Raw genomic sequence first — 22,406 nt, 5'->3', positions numbered from 1 at the left:
GCTGCGGAGCAGCAGTGCTAACCACTGTGCTACCATGTCGTCTCTTGTGGGAGCTTGCAGGGAACAAATTGGTCACAACGTTTCCAACCCTACAACAGTGCCTTCACTTCAAAACAAAAACTTTCTTTTTTAGAAGATGCTCTTTATTAATACAAGTCTGTTTTATAACTTGAGTTAAAGATATAACAACTTTTATTTCTAAAATTTAGACTGGTGCAGGTGAATGATAGATGAATGTTACAATACAGCCTGATACAGAAATTCTCTCTTCCACCTCCTTCCTTTGGGAAAAAGATACAAAAGTCTGAGATCGGCTTCTTCCCTGCTGCCATCAGACTTTTGAATGGACCTACCTCGCACTAAGTTGATCTTTCTCTACACCCTAGCTATGACTGTAACATTACATTCTGCACTCTCTCCTTTCCTTCTCTATGAACGGTATGCTTTGGCTGTATAGCACGCAAGAAACAATGCTTTTCACTGTATGTTAATACATGTGACAATAATAAATCAAATTAAATCAAAAAAGACAACTTGCAAGCTAGTTTCTGAGGACTATGATTCTAAGATGGTGCACAGTGAGAGCTGGTAGCATCCCCAAACCATTCTGTGATTCAAAAATGTGTTTCAAACATCAATATTTGACTGCCAGCAGAATTGAAAAAAAAATCTAAGGCTCGCAAATAGATTGATATCTTGTAGCGAAGGTGTCCTTGTGATATCTGTTTGCTTGTTATTGAAGAATTATGGATAATTGCCTGGAGTACTGGACAGTGGAGGTGACAGGGTTAGTAGAACCCCCCAGTGTTTCACACAATACCATCATGTGGAGCGCAATATACAGGAAGCTTCAATCAATATTCCCGGCCACAGGAGATGGCAGTTTAGCAGCGGCCAAATAATTGCTGGATTAGACAGCAGTCGAAAGATTTCAAAGGTAAGTTGTGATGCGAGCTACTGTCAGGCCACACTGCAACTCCAGAGACACTTTGGCTCAAATTAGCACCAATTACATCACCAGGAAACATCAAAGGTGCGATCAAATTATTTGCTGCTTGTGAGGTCAAAGATTGCGCTCCTTCTGCACTGCCTTATATCCGTGTCTTTGTAACTTCAAATCTACACCCAGCTGGTCTTGCCCGTTCCGTCCTCTGTCAATTCTCCAGCCTGTGTCCCGACTCCCAGGAAGGCCAGTTCCTGTCTGGCAGCATCTGTAAGGAGAGAAAAGAGCTGATGTTTCGAGTCCGGATGACAAAGTAGCTTTGACAAAGGGTCGTCCGGACTTGAAACGTCAGCTCTTTTCTCTCCTTACAGATGCTGCCAGACCTGCTGAGATTTTCCAGCATTTTCTCTTTTGGTTTCAGATTCCAGCATCCGCAGTAATTTGCTTTTATCCAGTTCCTGCCTGCGCTCGCTGATCTTCATTCACCCTTGGCCAAGCGACATCTTGTTTTCAAATCCCATGCCTCTTTTGCCCCTATCTCTGCAATCTCCTCCAAACCCACAACACTCTGGGATGAGTGTGCTCCTCTCAGTCATAAGACCATAAGACCATAAGAGACAGGAGCAGAATTAGGCTATTCGGCCCATCGAGTCTACTTGGCCATTCAATCATCTCTGATATTTTTCTCATCCCCATTCTCCTGCCTTTTCCCCATAATCCTGATCCCCTTATTAATCAAGAACCTATCTATTTCTGTCTTAAAGACACTCAATGACCCGGCCTCCACAGCCCTCTGTGGCAATGAGTTCCACAGATTCACCACCCTCTGGCTGAAGAAATTCCTCCTCATCTCAGTTTCAAAGGATTGTCCCTTCATTCTGAGGTTGTGCCCTCAAGTTCTAGTCTCTCCCACGAGTGGAAACATCCTCTCTACGTCCACTGTATCCAGGCCTCTAAGTATTCTGTAAGTTTCAATTCAGTCTGACCTCCCCAGCATCCCTGATTTGTACCACATTGGTTGACTCCCTACTCCACCGTTCAACCTTGTTTTTCTTCTTTAAGACGCTCTCACCAAGTTTGACTTACCCGCCCCTTGAGTGGATCAGTATCTTCATCTGTTTTACAATGTTCCTGTGAATTGCTGTGGGCTGTTCCATTACATTAATGGAGCTATATAAAGATTAGTTGTTGTATGATTCTCTAATTCTCAAAAGCATCGCTAAAGATTTCCTCGCTGAGGGACTTTGAAGATAGGGAGATAGCAGAAAGTGGGATTATTCTCCGTGGAGCGAAAGGCATTAATCAGAGAATTAATTGGTGTGTGCAAAAATTTGAAGGAAGTTGATAAAAAGGGAGAAACTGTTTGCATTGACGAGAGAGTCGTAACCAAAGGACACAGAATTAAAATAATGGACAGAGAGCCGGGGGCGGGAGTGGGTAATGGGAATCGTGAAATGTATTTTTACAAAGGGAATTGTTATAATCTGGAACGCACTGTCAAATTCATGGTGGCAGCAGGTTGAGGGGAAATTTGATTAACGTTTCCACAGTGTGAAAAGGATCAGATAGGATAGAGAGAGAGAAATTATTTCCCCTGGTTGGGGAGTCCAGGACTGAGGAAGGAGAGAGTCTAAACATTATAATCAGACCTTTCAGGAATGGAGGTAGGAAACACCACGAAACAAAAAGGTTTCGGAATTTGGAACTCGCCTGCAAATGGTAATCAATGCGAGATTAATTCTTCACTGGAACACTGAATTAGGTGAGGTGGATTGTCCATGGTAAGTTGCTCCGCAGTGTCACAAGATGTGTAGGTTGAGTGGATTAGTGGGGTAAATGCATGGGGAGAGGGCAGGGGGCGGTGGGCCTGGGCTCTGTTGGTACAGATCGATGGGCTGAATGGCCACTTTCTGCATTGCAGAGATTCTATGTTTTTATGAATAGATGTACAGGTCTTTGCTGGAAGGGCAGGATCTAATTGGATAGCTCTTCCAAAGAGTTAGCACCGGAAGAATAGGCTGAATGGGCTTCATTTAACTCAATGTAGGGAAAACTAAAAAAGCACTTGGTAATAATGCACAGTTACGTGTCATTTGAACAATATAACGTTGACATTCCTACTGGCTATATTTATAAATGTCGAGATTTCCACTACCGCCGTGTGGTTAAAATTGAACACTTGCATATTTTTAATTGGGTCAGTCAGCTCAGTTAGCTGGTGTGTCATTCAGAATATTCTCCATTCCTATTCCGGCTGAGGTAAACTTGGGAAGCTGCCTCTTCCCCCTGCCCCAGAGAGGGAATGGCTGAAAGTGCCAGGATAGAAATGGCTCAGGATGAAGCAAAAGCAGAACAATGAGCCAAGGATCTGCCTTCAGGCACAGCAGTCATGAAATGCAATGCAATATCTTTGAGCTGGACGATAACGTGCCAACTTCTGAAGTGAATCCAATGCAGAATGCATCGTGTTCTCCGACAAGCTCCCTCAATAATGGCCTGCGCAGCTCTTAACAATTTGGCAAATGTAGAATTGCTGCTAATTAGGGTGATTTATCTGCTTAAAAATGACTCAACACGTTATGCAGCCACACGTTGTAAACAGTTTGGCGTCCGGGGGAAGGAAAAGCGTAAATAAAAACAAAATAAAACACAGAGGTTAGCCGGATCAAACAGGAAAATCAATGCAAAATCTATCAAGCGTAGAGGCTGAAATGTGTGCAACAAGCCCCAGTTCATCCTTTGTTTATTTGCCCAATAAAGTGCTGGATTATTTAAGCCTAACGATGATAATTTGCATATCCAGCCCTCAGTAACTGCACAATTCCAATTGTGTTCCATTCACTCGTTGTAAATGGAATTTACTCCTGCTCTATGCTGGTATTTTTGCTCTGTACAAGCCTCCTCCCAGTCTATTTCATCTCACGCCGTCCCCAGTATAACCCCCAGCTCCTTTCCACTCCCAAAACCCCATTATATAACTGGGAATTGTAATTACATTTCTGTAATTGTAAACGTATTGTAATTACCAATGGAGGGTTAGGAGAACATAGCATGCTTACACAGGCATTTTTCAAGATAAAAGTGTAAGTAAAAGATAAAAATATACTTTTATAATTATAAATAAAAAATTAAGACAGAACGTGCAAATTTAAAATGAGGATTGATTGACAGCTGCACACCCAAACTGTCCCTAACACACACCTTCCCTGGAAAGCCTCTTTGCAAATCCATGGAAGATTGATGAGATATAACACAACAACTTCCTGCATTTATGTAGCAGCTTTAAAATGGTAAAATGTCCCAGGGCATTTCACAGGAGTGTAAACAACAGGCAGGAGAAATCCAACCCTGTCAATTACTGCCCCATCAGTCTACTCTCCATCATCAGTAAAGTGATGGAAGGGGTCATCGACAGCGCTATCAATTGGCACTTACTCAGCAATAACCTGCTCAATGACGCCCAGTTTGGGTTCTGCCCGGGTGACTCACTCTTAACCTCATTACAACCTTGGTTCAAACATGGTCAAAAGAGCTGAACTCCAGAGATGAGGGGAGTGTGACAGCCCCTGACATCAAGCAACATTTGACCGAGTGTGACATTAAGTAGCCCTAGCAAAACTGGAGTCAGTCGGAATCAGGGGGAAATTCTCGCTGGCTGGAGTCATTCCCGGCACAAAGGAAGATGGTTGTGGTGGTTGAAGGTCAATCATCTCAGCTCCAGGACATCACTGCAGAAGTTCCTCAGGGTTAGTGTCCAGGGCCCAACTGTCTTCAACTGCCTCATCAATGACCTTCCTTCCATCATAAGGTCAGAAGTGGGGATGTTTGCTGATGATTGCACAATGTTCAGCACCATTCGCCACTCCTCAGATACTGAAGTAGTCCATGTTCAAATGCAGCAAGACCTGGACAATATCCAGGCTTGGGCTGAAAATGGCAAATATCATTCACACCACACAAATACCAGGCAATGACCATCTCCAACAAGAGAGAACCTAACCATCGCCCATTGACACTCAAGGAGAATCTTTCACTGAATCCCAACTATGAACATCCTGGGGGTTACCATTGATCATAAACTGAACTGGACCAACCATTGGAACACTGTGGCTGCCAGAGCAAGTCAGAGGCTGGGAATCCTGCGGCGAGTAACTCACCTCCTGAATCCCCAAAGTCTGTCCACCATCTACAAGGCACAAGTCAGGAGTGTGATGGAATACTCTCCACTTGTGTGGATGAGTGCAGCTCCAACAACACTCAAGAAGTTTGACACCATCCAGAACAAAGCAACCCACATGATTGCTTTGTGGGTTGTTTAGAGGGACATGGGCCAAATGCAGGCAAATGGGACCAGTTCAGTTTAGGACATTAACTCCTTAGCTTGGAGTGGGACAACTTAAACATTCACTCCCTCTACCATTAGTGTGGTGCTTTCACATTGAACAAAGGATTTAAGATGGGAAAGGGCAATGTGAATGTGAATTGGCTGCTATGTGGAGCAACAGGAAGCAGTGATATTCAAGGGGAGACCTGATACAGAGAGGATAGGGAAGGGGAGAGAAGGTTACGGAGGTGGGTCCTGGTGGAGTGTACACTGACACAAACCAATTGGGTTAAACGACTTGTTTCAATGTTGTCATTTACCTAAGTGAGAAACAAGGCTATTTAGAGTGAAACTATTCTAAGGCAACTATCTGAGAAAATCACACATATGCGCTAAGATTGCAACTTGGAGTAAAGACCATTGCAGTAAATATAATGCAAGTGATTTATTTTGTATCTGTAAGTAGAAAGTATCAAACTTAATGACAACCAGGTTGAACTCAACATGAATTCTGTTGTTTTAAATTCAGTTCTGTTGCTATGGATTTTTTAAACCACTTTTCATTCTGTGTGAGTCACTTTGACAGCAAATATCACTTGAACACTCAGGAAGAGATAAGCTGGCCTATCAAGCCCCCAACCCCACAAACTCCCCCCCCTCCCCCCACACACACACACACACTCACACACCATGGCAGCGACAACATGACCATTGTCACCACACAGTTATCTCTGGAGGTTGGTTGTCAAATTTCATCTCCAGAATCATAGACATACACAGCATGGAAACAGGCCCTTTGGCCCAACTTGTCCATGCTGACCAGCTTTCCTAAACTGAACTGGTCCCATTTGCCTGCATTTGGCCCATGTCCCTCTAAACCTTTCCCATCCATGTACCTGTCCAAATGTCATTTAAATGTTGTAATTGTACCCGCCTTTACCACCTCCTCTGGCAGCTCATTCCATGGTAGTCATGATGTGGAGATGCCGGCATTGGACTGGGGTAAACACAGTAAGAAGTTTAACAACACCAGGTTAAAGTCCAACAGGTTTATTTGGTAGCAAAAGCCACACAAGCTTTCGGAGCTGCAAGCCCCTTCTTCACTCACCTGAAGAAGGGGCTTGCAGCTCCGAAAGCTTGTGTGGCTTTTGCTACCAAATAAACCTGTTGGACTTTAACCTGGTGTTGTTAAACTTTTTACTGAGCTCATTCCATACACCATTCTCTGTGTGAAAAAGTTGCCCCTCAGGTCCTGTGCTGGTTGTCCCACTCCAAGTTAAGGAGTTAATGTCAGAGAGTCTGGCAGCCCTACGATGTAGGGGATTGGAATGTACGATGGTTCATGGAGAATGAATGTGGAGCTCACTGCCATGTGGAGTGGTTGGACCAACATGGAAACCATCGCTAAATTACTTAGAAATTGGTCTAAAGATGAGTTTAAAAGTCTGAGAGATAGAGGTGTGAGAATCAGCAGGCAATAAAAGTAGAAGTTTACCAATGCTTCCCTCTGGTTCTACTGCAGTATTTGAGAAAATAAATAATCAAAGTTGCCTGTCTTGGAGGTCGAGGGACCTGAAACATCTGGGCCGGAATTTTATTGCCCCGCCCTCCACAGGAATCGGAGCAGGCGAGGGGCGGAGCTCGGAAAGGTCCGTTGACCTTGGGCGGGATTTTACGGTTTTGGGACGAGCGGGGCTGTAAAATCCCGACCCCCCGAGTTAAATAGGCCCCCCCTCGATTATCAAGGATGAATCTGAACACGGGCACTGACAATAGACATTGGGTCCCTAATTTACATATTGAAGTGGGCTAAAGGAGGATGAGTAAGAGAATCACAATCACTGTCTTGGAAAATTGGGCCTAATTCAGACCAATTTCCATCCCGTGAGTGGGAAATATCCTGGCCTCAGTGTGATCAAGTAATTTATGAAATAAACATAATCTCAAAGAATTTTCTCCCTGAATGCTCTCCCTCTCTCTGGATTTATTTGTTTCCAACGGTATTGCAAGACTTGTTTTTGAATTTCAATATTAATCCCCAGTGTCTCAGAAAAAGAAAAGATTCAGTGTGCCTGGAGAAGATGTCTCCAGCCTATTCTGGGGTTTGCTGTTGAATATTCATGTTGCTGCTTGTTATTCACACACATTGTTGAACAAGCGAGTTTACAGATGAAGGTGATAGTAAGAAATTATTTATCTCTCAGAACTGTTGGCTCTTCATCCAAAGTTCTATGTCTCCTGTGATTTGGAAGTAGGGAAACAATGAATAAAACAAATTGTTGAATAAATTAAATGTGTTTTTAATTAATTTTTATAAAGCTTCGCTACACATTATTGTGCCACTATTGTTATTTCTTTTTGTAGAAACCTTTCCCTGTTCCAGCGAGATTTATGAATATATCCAGTTTGCTGCTCTATTTAATAATACAGAATTCACACTGGAAATTAAATCACTGCTCCAGATACTCAAGCTCAGGACAAGGATTTTTTTTTAATGCAGTCCATGTGGTGTAGGTATACCCAGTAAGAAGTTTAACAACACCAGGTTAAAGTCCAACAGGTTTATTTGGTAGCAAAAGCCACACAAGCTTTCGAAGCTCTAAGCCCCTTCTTCAGGTGAGTGGGAATTCTGTTCACAAACAGAGCTTATAAAGACACAGACTCAATTTACATGAATAATGGTTGGAATGCGAATACTTACAACTAATCAAGTCTTTAAGAAACAAAACAATGGGAGTGGAGAGAGCATCAAGACAGGCTAAAAAGATGTGTATTGTCTCCAGACAAGACAGCCAGTGAAACTCTGCAGGTCCACGCAACTGTGGGAGTTACAAATAGTGTGACATGAACCCAATATCCCGGTTGAGGCCGTCCTTGGGTTCATGTCACACTATTTGTAACCCCCACAGTTGCGTGGACCTGCAGAGTTTCACTGGCTGTCTTGTCTGGAGACAATACACATCTTTTTAGCCTGTCTTGATGCTCTCTCCACTCCCATTGTTTTGTTTCTTAAAGACTGGATTAGTTGTAAGTATTCGCATTCCAACCATTATTCATGTAAATTGAGTCTGTGTCTTTATAAACTCTGTTTGTGAACAGAATTCCCACTCACCTGAAGAAGGGGCTTAGAGCTTCGAAAGCTTGTGTGGCTTTTGCTACCAAATAAACCTGTTGGACTTTAACCTGGTGTTGTTAAACTTCTTACTGTGTTTACCCCAGTCCAACGCAGGCATCTCCACATCATGTGTAGGTATACCCACAGTACTGTTAGGGAAGGAGTTCCAGGATTTTGACCCAGCAACAGTGAAGGAACAGCTGATATATTTCCAAGTCAGGATGGCGAGTGGCTTGGAGCGGAACCTGCGGATGCTGGAGTTCTCCTGCAGAGGGTTAAGAAGGCAACTTACTATCATCTTCTCAAGGGCAATTGGAGATGGGCAATAAACACTGGCCTAGCTAGTGGGTATGGGTGGCATGGTGACACAGTTAGAACTGCTGCCTCTCAGCGCCAGGGACAGGGGTTCGATTCCCGCTTGGGTCACTGTCTGTATGAAGTCTGCACGTTCTCCCCGTGTCTGTGTGGGTTCCTCTGGGTGCTCCAGTTTTCTCCACAGACATGCTGGTTAGGTGCATTGGCCATGCTAAATTCACCATCTAAATTCACTGTACCCAAACAGGCGCCAGAGTGTGGCGACTAGGGGAATTTCACAGTAACTTCATTGCAGTGTTAATGTAAGCCTACTTGTGACACTAATAAATAAAACTTAAAAACTTGTCTTTCATAACCCCTTTGCTATCTTAATGGCAACGCATCCACCACCCTCACTTTCCAGTCCAACTCACCCAGTATCCATTGTGGGCTGATTTCACCAGATTGACATGAAATAAAATTTAATTTGAAATATATAATACTGCTTTTATTTTAGTAAAAAAGCTTTCATTCATGTAAGCCCATTTAAAACAATTAAATTCACTCAAGAACTAAACCCCTTATAAAAACAACAGACTTGTGTTCATAATCCCCACATCAAAGACACCTAATTTTTTCCTGACTTCTGTGAGCTATCAATCAAACTATGAATCTTGGACATCCCCTACTGAGAGAATGATAGGCTGTAGAAAGCATTGATAATGACATAATAGCCCTCGAGTTAATATCAACAACAGATTGTAACTGGTAAAACAGATTTTATTCAATTCTGACTGACACAGGTAGCCGATATTTTTAATTTTTAATAACCATGGGGAACTAAACAAATTCATAGTTTGAGTTTTTTAAAAACCTATCACTGACAAAAGTAGCCCTTTTCATTTTTAAAAGGATGTGGATGTACATAACTTCACAGTTTGACAATTCTACAGATCTTGGTTGGAGTTCTCCAGTATTGTATGCCTGCCACTGCTGCCAGCGAGAATGGAGAACTTGGGACTCAGCCAAAATTCCATTCCCTGCAGCGGGACAGGAAAATCCCAGCTGCGGGTGAGGGCAGAGAATTCCGGCCCTCCAATAGCTTATACAACTACTTTGAAAATGTGTAGCTCCCACAGTGTAGGCTCTGGCCTTGCTGCAGTAAAAATTGGGTCTGTTTGATCTCCACACACTGGCCTCCAACGGCCTTGCTGAGTTTGGGTTTCCCTCGCGTGATTCTTGCCCTGCACCTTTTCCCCTACGATAGAAAATGGGGCCTTTGGAAATGGGGCAGGACCTCTGGATCCAGTTCTTGCCCACCCCTTTTAAAGGTCTGTGGAGTCTCCATAATGCTGTGAAAATCTGGGCCAGAATCTAGTCATTATCACACTGTTGTTTATGGGAGCTTGCTGTGTGAGAATTGGCTGATACATTGCTTGCATTACAACAGTGAGCACAGTCTGCATTCCCTGGAGCTTTAATGAATGATGGGTAACCTCATTGAAACTTACAAAATTCTTACAAGGTGTGACAGGGATAATGTAGATAATGTTTCCCATGGCTAGTTAGTCTAAAACTAGGAGACATGATCTCAGGATAAAGGGGCAAGCCATTTTATGACTGAGATGAGGAGGAATTTCTCCACTCATCTTTGGAACTCTGCCCCAGAGGGCTGTGCAAGCTCAGTCAATGCCCATGTTCAGGACAGAAATTAATAGATTTCTGGAAACTAAGGAAATCAAAAGATATGGAGATTGCGTGGGAAAGTGGCATTGAGATAGAAGGTCTAAGTGAGTGGTGGAGCAGGCTCAATGGGCAGAATGGCCTCCTCCTGTTCCTATGTACAGTTCAAAATTACTTAATTGGCTTTGAGACATTCAGTTGTCATGAACGACGTTGTAAAAATGCAAATCCTTCTTTTTATTGGCCATGTCACCAAACTGCCCTCTATTAGTGGCTAATACAATTAGAGAGACAGTTATCATAGGGCAGATTGTGAGTGTAAAACAGCCATTGGTGAGTCAGCTGATCAGATTTACATCTCTCCCCATTATCCTTTCAATTGAAGTCAATCAAGAGAGACACAGAATGGGCTGGGGACTTGTTACTGGCTGCTGTGTGCGATCTGACAGTTAAGATCAAGCCCAATTAGTGATGTGATGAGATTATTTTAATGCAAAAATCATTGATTACAAAAGTGGTCATGGTGCATTGCGATATGAGATAAGATGGTATTGGCCTTTTAAGATGCCTATTTATAACATTCCTTTGAATATTTTTGTAAATAGCTGCTGACATACAGAAAATAATTACCATCAGGCCACTTACATCAAACCGCACCAAGTCAAAGAAAAGTCAGCCTCATTAGGAGCAAGTTGTATTTTATTCCATCAGAGATGACACGCGAGAGAGGGCATGTCCTGGGGGGAGGATATGGAATGTGAGACATCCTTGTTTGACAATAAACATGACTTGTTTCTGTATAGTGCAAGTAAGGAGGCGGTGAGGAAGTATGTGAGGAATTGAAAGTTTTTTTTAATGAAAATGAAAGAAACAGAATGAACAGACACCGCGACAAAATACTCACCACTGATTGTTGGCTGATTTCAGCTCGAAAGGATTCTTTCTTATTTTGGCTGGATCTTGAAATAGTCATAACCCCGACACGCAGAGATGTCCATCAGCTTCTCTATAATAATGTCAGGTCTTTTAGCTGGAATAGCAGCTTGCCTGGTACCTCGAGTGAGAATAGCGTGGCGGTGCAAGGGGATGGTGACGGGTTGGGAGAGTGGGGGGGAGGTTGCAAACATCAGGAAGCAAAGATCAGGTGATGGGATAGGAGGGATAAGATGGTATTGACCTTTTATGGAGCTATTAAGGGATCACTTCCTGCTCTTAAAGCTGTGGGAGAATTGGCTGCAGCAGTTTATGGAGATTACTCAAACTACTTCCTGCGATACAGCTGTTTCACAACTCTCTAAGGAAGAGTGTGCAGATTTGAAACTGAGGACCATCTTTCAGCGAGAAGTGTTTAGATAAGTAGCAGTTTGAGGTAAAAGTCAAGCTTTGGCCCATCAAGCCCAGCTATCCACAACATCTCTTTGATGTAATTCCCATAATTCTGAACCCAGTTTATTGTCAAGAACATATCTAGTTCCTCCTGGAACCACATGAAGATTATCCTGCCTTACCACCCCCTCAGTCCTGTAGTCCTGATTTACTTCTGTTATTTTAATGATGTAGATTCACAGAAAAGGGTAGCACCACAACAACTTCAGATGGTTGGCAGAAAATTTATTGAGTTGGGGGATATTTACCAGGGGGATATTTACGAGGGGGATATTTACGAGGGGGATATTTACCAGGGGGATATTTATCAGGGGGATATTTACCAGGGGGTTATTTACCAGGGGGATATTTACCAGGGGGATATTTATCAGGCGGATATTTACCAGGGGGATATTTACCAGGGGGATATTTATCAGGGGGATATTTATCAGCCGGATATTTACCAGGGGGATATTTACCAGGGGGATATTTATCAGGCGGATATTTACCAGGGGGATATTTACCAGGGGGATATTTATCAGGCGGATATTTACCAGGGGGATATTTAACAGGGGTATATTTAACAGGGGGATATTTATCAGGCGGATATTTATCAGGCGGATATTTACCAGGGGGATATTTAACAGGGGGATATTTAACAGGGGGATATTTACCAGGGGGATATTTACCAGGGGGATATTGACCAGGGGGATATTTACCAGGGGGATATTGACCAGGGGGATATTTATCAGGGGGATATTTACCAGGGGGATATTTACCAGGGGGATATTTATCAGGGGGATATTTACCAGGGGGATATTTACCAGGGGGATATTGACCAGAGCGATTCCTGGAGGTCAGAGAGGATTGCACAATATGTTTGAATAGCAGTAGGTCAAATAAACTTGAAGAACTCTGCTTCCAAAGTTCAGAGTGAATCCAATGGATGGACCAAAGGTCACACATGTGGCGTAGTGTTTAATTCCAGGAGCAATAATCCAATCAGAATAACTTCAAATCACACCATGACTGTTTGAGAATTTGGAAAAAATGGTGTTAGTCAAAGTGATCAACATACTGTTGGATGGTCACAAATGATGACTGATGTATTTTGGGGAAAGAAGGGAACTGAGCTGACTGTGACTCTGTAATTCACTGCAGGCTCACACAAACCTGCTTGATTCAGGTGAAAGGTCATTGATCTGAAAGGTTGTCTCAATTTCTCTCGCCACTGCCTGACCCACTGAGCGCTCCCACCGTCTTGTTTTTATTTCGGGTTTTCAGCACCAGTGGTATTTTATTTCCGTGCTGGATTCTTTCCTGTGAAGAGGCTGAATGATTAGCTGTATCCAATCACTGCAGTAGTTTAAGAGGAAACGCCAGCAGCACTCTCTCAGCACAGTTCCAGGATGGACTATCAATGCCAGTTTTCCCGGCAGTGCCCACTGCCAGAGGGTGAAGAAAGAAATGACAGCAAAATATTTTCCTGAAACGACAATATTTTCCATGAAGCAGTTGACTTTTGCCTGTTGGAGCGTATTCAGAGGATGGCTTCTAGCTGTGTCTGTTTTGCTGTGTTACCTCCTGCAGGGAGTGTGGAAAGATGATGAGCTGATAATTGGTGAGCTGCTTGGCTACAACATTGACTGGCATTGGCCGCACCCTGAGGTCCAACACTGTGGAGATTCACTTTGTACAGAAACAAAGCCACACACACTGGGTAGACAAGGTCACTCTCTGTACTTATTTTCCCTGTTTGAAAGCAAGTAATGAGAGATTGAGAACCTGGATCTGGATTGGTGTGCGTGTGTGTGGAAAAACCACCCACAAATTGGTAAGGAACAGGCGCTTTTAACCCTGAACTTTCTCACCCACCCACCCCCTCTACACCCTCGCTGTGACTGTAATACTACATTCTGCACCCTCTCCTTTCTTTCTGCCCTATGTACTCTATGAACGGTATGCTCTGTCTGTATAGTGCGCAAGAAACAATACTTTTCATTGTATCCCAATACATGTGACAATAATAAATCCAAATGTGTCCCCATCACTACCACATGGCGGAACACAGAGGTCCTTTTCCCGTGAGAAGAATGAAGTGTGACGTAGGTACTGAATAGGATTGTGATTTCTCGAGGCTGAAGGCCACCTGGGAAATGTTCCCCAGATAGGTAGTTAAGATGGGGATGGGGGAAAGACAGGGGTGGGAAGGATGGGGGAGGGGGAAATTAGGAGAGGGTGTCACTCACAATTGTGGACAGAGAAAAAATATTGATTGAGTCTCACTGCAGAGGAAGACCAAAGGCAGAATTCTGCCAAAATATTTCCAAGTGTTGCTCCCAGCGGAAAAGCCAATGAGATTCCCCCTGGGTGGTTTGGGGTGAGTCAGTTTACAATTTACCCACATTTGGAACTGATTTTGGAGCCTGGACAGATTCTTGTTGCATTCACCCACATTTAGAGTTTATTTTGGGGGCGGGACCTAACGATGCCAGCGACACCAACTCCTCGGAGGTCAGGGGCTCCCCAATCTCCAGACAAACCTACACACTCCCACCCCCAGCCCCTGCCAGTCCCCTCCCACTGACCATGACCACAACCCATTTGCTGGCATCAGTCCCCACCATCCCCACTCACTGAGACCCCCCCACCCCCGCACTAACTCAGCGACACCCCGCCAAATGTCCCCCCTCCCCGTACCTCAGGACCCCCCCCCGCCCCCCACTTTCCTGTCCACTTTCTGACTGGACAGGAAGCAGAGTCAGTCAGAGTGTGGGGGTTGAATGCACTATGACCCCCGCCCCATGATTCTCTGGTCCCGTGCGGCCCCAGCGCCTTCAGTAAGTGAGTGTGTGGGGCCACAGAATGGTGCCTCCGGAGTGCCGCACGGTCAGAGGTGCGAGCCATCAGGTGAGGTTTTAAACTGAGGTCCCACCTCAGGTGAGTTAAAATCTCCCAAGACACTGTTTCGAACAGGAGCAGGGGAATTCTCTCCAGTGTCCCGGCCTCGATCCACCAATCAACATCACTGCAAACAGAACGGGTTATTCTGTTTGTGGGATCTTGCTATGCACACATTTGGTTGCTGAGTTTCCTATAAATCGACTGTGGCTACACTTGGCTGTGAAACATTTGGAAAAGCCCTGACGTCATGACTGGCACTGATAAAGTACAAGTTTCTTTCCTTTAAAGAACTGGATGGAGGAGGGATTGGACTGGATGGGACAAGTGCGGGGCAATGGGATGAGTGCGCCTTCAGCTATTGTCAGTGCAGACTCGATGGGCCGAAGGGCCTTTTCTGCACTGTGTGACTCTATGGATGGACTAAATGGCCTGTTTGAGCATTGTAACACCTCATATCATTATGTACAGGTAACACAATGGCCAGAATTTTACCAGCACGTCCGCCCCGATTCCAGGGGACGGGCGAGGCTCGGAGAACGGCATTCTCCGTTAGCCTCGGGCGGGATCGTACAAACCTCGGACGGACATGCCGGTAAAATTCCGCCCAATAGGCTTGCACCTGAGAAAATGTCGGTCAAACAATTGGCTCCACCTCATGATGCTGTTGCTGAACTCGTTGTCAGCAGGCAAACCAATCTCTGCAGCTTCTCTTCATCCTCATGAATATTTATTCAAATATTACGACAAGTATGAGAAAAGCTTTGATGTGTAATTAACAGTCAATTAAAATATGCAAATGAAATCATGTAAAAGTTAAATTGCTGACTCTGTTTAATGTTTAATGTATCTTTGGGGAAATTGTTGTTTAGTGATTGTTGTCTTCAATGAAGCAGTTAATCCGCAGAATAGAAGCGAACATAAAAGATCCAGCCTAAATTTAAATAAAGATTACCCGCGGAACATGGGAATCTCAACCATTAAACCAAGTATTTCTGACTTCAGCTGAAGAAAGTGCCAGGAAGCTGCAATCTTTTTACACTGACGTTAGCTTGTCACATCTGTATATTCATTGAACTGCCACTTCCAACATCTGCCCTGTCTCTTTCCTCCGGGCACCCTTGCAGGCTCTTAAAATCAAAGCTTTACCCACTGCCATCCCCACCTCCAACACCCCCTTTCATTATCTTGGTATCGAACTTTGGCCAGAGTTCTCCGACCATTCATGGCCCCACTGCCCCGAGAATGGGGAATTTGGCGCTCAGCCAAATCTTCAGTCACTGGGACTGGAGAATCCCAACCGCGGACGAGGTCGGAGAATCCGACCCCTTTTCTCTGCTGCTTCACTCGGTTTGTCCAATAACATCAACATCTGGGCGACATGGTGGTCCAGTGGTCAGCACTGCTGTCTCACAACGCCAGGGACCCGGGTTCAAATCTGCCTCGGGTCACTGTCTGTGTGGAGTTTGCACTTTCTCCCCAGGTCTGCGTGGGCTTCCTCCAGGTGCTCCAGTTTCCTCCCACAGTCCAAAGATGTGCGGGTTAGGTTGATTGGTCATGCTAAATTGATCCTAATGTCAGGGGGATTGGCAAGGTGAATTGGGCGGCATGGTAGCACAGTGGTTAGCACTGCTGCTTCACAGCTCCAGGGTTCCGTGTTCGATTCCCGGCTCGGGTCACTGTCTGTGTGGAGTTTGCACATTCTCCTTGTGTCTGCGTGGGTTTCCTCCGGGTGCTCCGGTTTCCTCCCACAGTCCAAAGATGTGCGGGTTAGGTTGATTGGCCAGGTTAAAAATTGCCCCTTAGAGTCCTGGGATGTGTAGGTTAGAGGGATTAGCGGGTAAATATGTGGGGGTAGGGCCTGGGTGGGATTGTGGTCGGTGCAGACTCGATGGGCCAAATGGCCTCCTTCTGCACTGTAGGGATTCTATGATTCTATTCTATGATTAAGATTTATCAGCCTATCTGTGCCAGCAAAAAAGAAACTTACACTGATATCGTGTCTTTCACGGGATGATGGGAGGTGATCTTATTGAAACATAGAAGATTCTGAGGAAGTTTCACAGGCTGGATACTGAAAGGATGTTTCCCCTTGTGGGGGAGCCTAGAACTCGGGGCCACAATTTAAAAATAAAGAGTCTCCACATTTCAGACAGATGAGGAGGAATTTGTTCTCAGAGGGTGGTTAGACTGTGGAATTCCCTTCCTCAGAGAGCAGTGGAGGCTGGGTTAGTGAGTTAGATTCTGATCCACACGGATTACGGAGCAGCATTTTAAGTGTGAACTAACCAAGCACTGATACAATTGAACACAAGTTTAGTTGTATGACAGGAAAGGCTTGGGAAATGTCAAAGTTCTAGTCTCACCAAGATCAGACTGTTCTTCAGACTGGAACATAGAAATGTCAAGTTGCCATCATCCCCTATAACCACTTACTGCTCTCCCCTTTGAGGGGGAGAGCTGACTGGTGGTGATTAAACCCGAGAATCACCACACCTCAGGCAAGGGGCAAGGTTGAGAAGGTGGGGATTGGAGCAAAAATGCTGGCATGGAATGAGTGGGCTGAATGGCCTCTTTCTGTGTACAGTCTATTTGACCTTTTCCTGATGTGTGAAACTCTTTCAGTCAAAAAAGTTTTCAAGTTTATTTATTCATGTCACAAGTAGTCTTACATTAACACTGCAATGAAGTCACTGTGAAAATCCCCTAGTCGCCACACTCCAGCGCCTGTTCGGGTACACTGAGGGAGAATTTAGCACGGCCAATGCACCCTAACCAGCACGTCTTTCAGACTGTGGGAGGGAACAGGAGCACCCGGGAAACTCACACAGACACAGGGAGAATGTGCAAATTCCACACAGACAGTGACCCGAGCCGGGAATGGAACTCGGATCCCTGGCGCTGTGAGGCAGCAGTGCTAACCACTGTGCCAGTGTGTCTTCAGACAATCTTCAGACGCAGAGTAAAGGGCATCTTTCTGGGTTCGGGAAACCACAGCGAAAGGGTGCAAATATTGAGAATAACTTAAAATAAGGAGGGAACTAAGTAATAAAATTCCTTTGCGATCTCTGGCCCTTGCAGCCAAGTGTATATCGATGTAGCATCTCCAGTACCAAGGCAGCTGTCCAATACTGAGACCGGTTTTGAGAATGGTCTGGGTGTGTGGAGAAGAGGGACTGTTTTCTCAATGTTTTTTCCATGTTATTCTGGAGAACAGCTGGTCTCAGCAGGGCTTTTCCCTCGAATAACCTGACTAATGTATCATGCCTTGTATTTAATCCCCTTGCATGTCACTAAATATAGTAACACCAAACTGTTCCACCTCAGAGCAAACTGGTTTGAACATGAGGAGAGGATAAAGAAGAATAAATCAACCCTTTGCCAAGATTTAGTGATTATCAATGTATCACCCCCTTATCTTCCCCACCTTAGGAGTTAGCAAAAGAGCCTCAGTCACATCTGCAAATGATGGACAGCAAATTAAAATGCAAGAGGAATTCTTATTTCTTAAAGGGCGGTCAGTGTGTGTGTGAAACGATTGGTATAAGACATCGCTATTGGATTATTCATCAGCTATCACTTTCCAAGAGAGAGAGCCAGTGGGGAGCCTATTGAAGGGACACGGATCGCAGGGAGAGTGATCCCTGCTCCCCACTCCTCACAGGGACCTCCGTGGTGTTGAATTCAGCTTCATCCTACACAGGGACCAATGGGCGGCACGGTGGCACGGTGGTTAGCACAGCTGCCTCACAGCGCCAGGGACCCCGGTTCAATTCCCGTCTTGGGTCACTGTCTGCGCGGAGTCTGCACATTCTCCCCATGTCTGCGTGGGTTTCCTCTGGGTGCTCCAGTTTTCTCCCACAGTCTGAAAGACGTGCTGGTTAGGGTGCATTCACATTTTAACTAAACTAAGGGAGGGATTCTCTGGCCTTCCCGTGGCGTCTTTCTCACAGCTGGAGGCAGCAGGAAACCACTGTCAGCGAGAAAACAAATCTGGCGCTTAACCAAAACTCCGTTCAATGCAGCGGGACTGGAGAATCCCAGCCACAGACGGGGCTGGAAGACTTCCGGTCTGGATTTGATATTTAACCCAAACGACAGCACTCTGTCAGTCCTGCATTGCCAATGTCAGTCCAGATCTTGTACTTAAACCTCTGACATGGGACTGAACCATCTGACTTGACAGCAGGCTGCTACCCTCTGAGCCGTAGCTATCCCCGAGATTAGAGATCACTTTCATTAGAATTCAGAGACCTATTATTTCCAAAAAGCTTTACATATACTGAGCAGGGGGCTGCATCCTAGACCCTAATCTTTTTCCACTAATGATTAAGAGATAAAGCTACGCACCGATCCACGCTGTACACATCAGCTGATGATAGTTCCAGCAATCACTTTAATGCGAGGGTGCAGAGTTTTTGCTGTCTTGTTCATGTTATCTTGCTGTCTACATCTGTCCAAACAGCTTCTGGAAAAGCTTTCAGTGATTGGAACGCAAATCATGGGAGATAGTTAGACAGAAACCGCCTCATGCTCCAATCCATAAAAGAGGTGGCTGTTTCTGAGATCATCTTCAGGAATTATCGAAAGAGATTACGGGATGAATGGATCACCATCCACCCGGACACAATGAAAAGAAGCAATTGCTTGATGGGATTTCATTGACAATTCTCAGCTGCATTGTCTCAGAGTGTTAACTAAGGGATCAGGGAGCACAGAGTGAGCTAAGAAGGGGTGAGATAGAACTCTTCAAAATCATTACCTGTTTTGATAGAGTAAAAAAGGAGAAGCATTTGTGCTGGTAACGACAGGTCACAGATTTCAGATACTTGGCCAAATAGCAAGAGGGGAGATGGGAAAGTATTTTGTTATGCAGCGAGTTGTCACAGTTGGGAATGCATTGCCTGGAGAAAAATTCAACAGTATCTTTCAAAACAAAATTGGATGAATACCTGAAGTGGAAACATTTGTAACGCTCGGGGAAAAGAGAAGGGGAGAGAGAGAGCAGTTGAGTAGCTCTTTCAAAGGGCCTGCACAGGCACAATAGATCGAATGACCTCCTCCTGTACTGTGCCACACTATCATACCATGATGATCAAGGTAACAGCAACATCGCAACTAAACTGAACTCACTCCATTTTACCTCTATACCACGTGAAGCAACAACTCCACGATCGCAGCATTCTGATGGGACCAGCTCTCTGGCAGGGAATGTAGGTCAGACAATGTTAGCTCCCCGATCCTCTGATCCACATTCCCTGCCAGCACGGCTCCCAATGGAAACTCCCAACACTAAGGATGTTCTATGCGCTCTGCCAGGAAGCAGATTAGTTCAGCAACAATGCCAAAAAAACCATAGGAAAGTGGAAGAGAAACTGTTGAATACAGAGTTGTTGTGATTGGGAATACACTGCCTGAAAGTAGCTTCAATAAGAACTTTCACCAGAAAATCTCATAAAAGGCAAAGAACAAGGAAGTGGGGACCATTGGGATAGCTCTTTCAAAGAGTTAGCACAGGCAGGTTATTATATTGTTGCACGGTAGTCAAATCCTTTCTTAAAATTGGAAATATAACATAATCCATTTTCTACTCACAGTGATGGCTTCAATAATTCCTTTATCTTCTTTCCACTCTAGCCTATTAAAACAAAATAAAACAATATTTCAAACACTATCTCTAGATCTCCAAAGGTTTTATTATTGCACTGGTAACCAATTCTACAAAGGCATGATTTGTTCTTGCTATCATGGGACATGATAGGATTAGCAACTGACCTCATTGTGAAGGTGCCCTTAGGTAGCATTGATCATAATATGGTTGAATTTTACATTCAGTTTGAGAGAGAGAGGAGTGGGTCTAAGACTAGTATTTTAAACTTAAATAAGGGCAATTATGAGGGCATGAAAGCGGAGTTAGCGAAAATGAATTGGTAAGTTAGGTTAAAGGATAGGTCCATAGAGTTGCAGTGGCAGACATTTCAAGAGATATTTCAGAATATGCAGAACAGATACATTCCAAAGAGAGAGAAAAAAATCCAAGAGAAAAACCCATCACCTGTCTTTAACTAAAAAAGTTAAAGGTAGCACAAAACTTAAAGAAAAAGCATATAATTATACAAAGAAACAAAGGTTAGAAGATTGGAGAAAAACACCCAAACAACAAAGAATAACCAAAAAATTACAAAGGAAGGAGACATTAGAGTATGAAAGAAAGATTACAGATAGTAAGAGTTTCTATAGATATTTTAAAGAGAAAATAGATCACAAAACAAGATTGGTCCTATGGAACGTACATCTGGGGAATTAATAATGGACAAATTAGAGATGGAAAGTGAACGGGACAGATATTTTGCATTGGTCTTTATTACAGACGACACAAGTAATATCCCAGAAATAGCTACAAACCAGGAAATTGAGTCACCCGATGAAGGAACAGCGCTCTGAAAGCTCGTGCTATCAAATAAACCTGTTGGACTTTATCCTGGTGTTGTGAGACTACTTATTGAGGAAATGGAGAGGAGGGAGGAATTCAAGAGAATTACAGTTACCAGGGAAGTGGTATTGAGTAAATTGATGAAGCTGCGACTGACAAATCCCTGAGTTCTGTTGGATTTCATCCTAGGATCTTAAAAGAAGTGGTTCGGGAAATCATTGATGCATTGGTTTTAATTTTCCAAACTTCCTGGGATTCGGAGTGGGTCCCATTAGATTGGAAAATGGCAAATGTAATTCTTTTATTCAAGGTTCTGCTATTCCTAATTCATATGCTTGTGGATAGATATAGAACTATAACACCATTAGAATGGCCTATTCCTGCTCCTATGTTCTATAGAACCACTTATCTAACTTGACAGTGGAGCCTTACAAAATTACTCTCTGAATGGTGACTACAGTCTGGATTATTTTAATAAAATATTCTTGATCCCTTGCAGAATTGTAATTGTACAGGCACCTATGTAGCTTTTAGGTGAAGGAAAATGGGAAGATTGGGTGCAATAGACCTGGAACCATGGATTGAAATACAGTTGTCAATTCATATAGTCAGTTATTATTTTTCTACAATAAACTGATGTAACATTGTTATTTTATAGAACTATAGATAGATAAGGGGAATTCTCCCGTCCCGCCTGCCACGGGAATTGTAGCGGGCAGGGGGGGCGGACCACGCAAAGGTCCATTGACCTTGGGCGGGATTCTCCGGTTTTGTGGTGAGTGTGGCCGGATAATCCCAACCATAGTATTTTATATTAACTATAGAACTTGCACTCAGTACATCCCAATGCATGTCATAGCCAATGAAGTACTCTTAAAGCACAGTCATTAATGTAATGTAGGAAACTTGGCAGTCAATTTGTGAACAGCAAGCTCCCACAAACAGCAACGAGATAAACTACTGGATCTGTGCAAATCCTGTCAAGACCCTCCTGTGGGGTTTAGCTCCCATAATGGGATATTCACAGATGTCATGTAGGCCTGGAGAATCGCAACCTAACTCTGCAAATAGGAATTAGTAACAAAAGAAATTCATTGAAAAATGTGACAATTCCTGAGAGTAATGCAGACACAAGATCCAAAATATATTTTCAGAAAATATTAAATTGATTTTAATATTAGGAACATAATCCATATTACATAAAATTAGATCGTATTTACAGCATGAAAACAAGCCTTTTGGTCCAAATAGTCCATCACAGGGTTTCTACCTCACATTTACCTTCTCCCATCCAATCTCGTCAACTAAACCCTTTTTATTCCTTTCTCCCAAAAGCATTTATCTAACT

General features: G+C 43.9%; 1 protein-coding gene across 1 annotated transcript in view; it reads right to left on the bottom strand.

The window, feature by feature from the left end:
* LOC144498427 (synaptotagmin-A) overlaps positions 1-22,406 on the bottom strand; it is a 461,824-nt gene that overhangs the window by 236,755 nt on the left and 202,663 nt on the right. Inside the window, exon 2 of the mRNA XM_078219520.1 lies at positions 20,221-20,263. The gene's annotated coding sequence lies outside the window, so the exon portion shown is untranslated. The remainder of the gene's footprint in view (positions 1-20,220; positions 20,264-22,406) is intronic.

Source organism: Mustelus asterias, chromosome 9 (genome assembly GCF_964213995.1).
Source record: "Mustelus asterias chromosome 9, sMusAst1.hap1.1, whole genome shotgun sequence".
Taxonomy (NCBI): Eukaryota; Metazoa; Chordata; class Chondrichthyes; order Carcharhiniformes; family Triakidae; genus Mustelus; species Mustelus asterias.
Note: the sequence above shows the minus strand (reverse complement) of the source record. Positions and strands in the feature narration are given on the sequence as shown.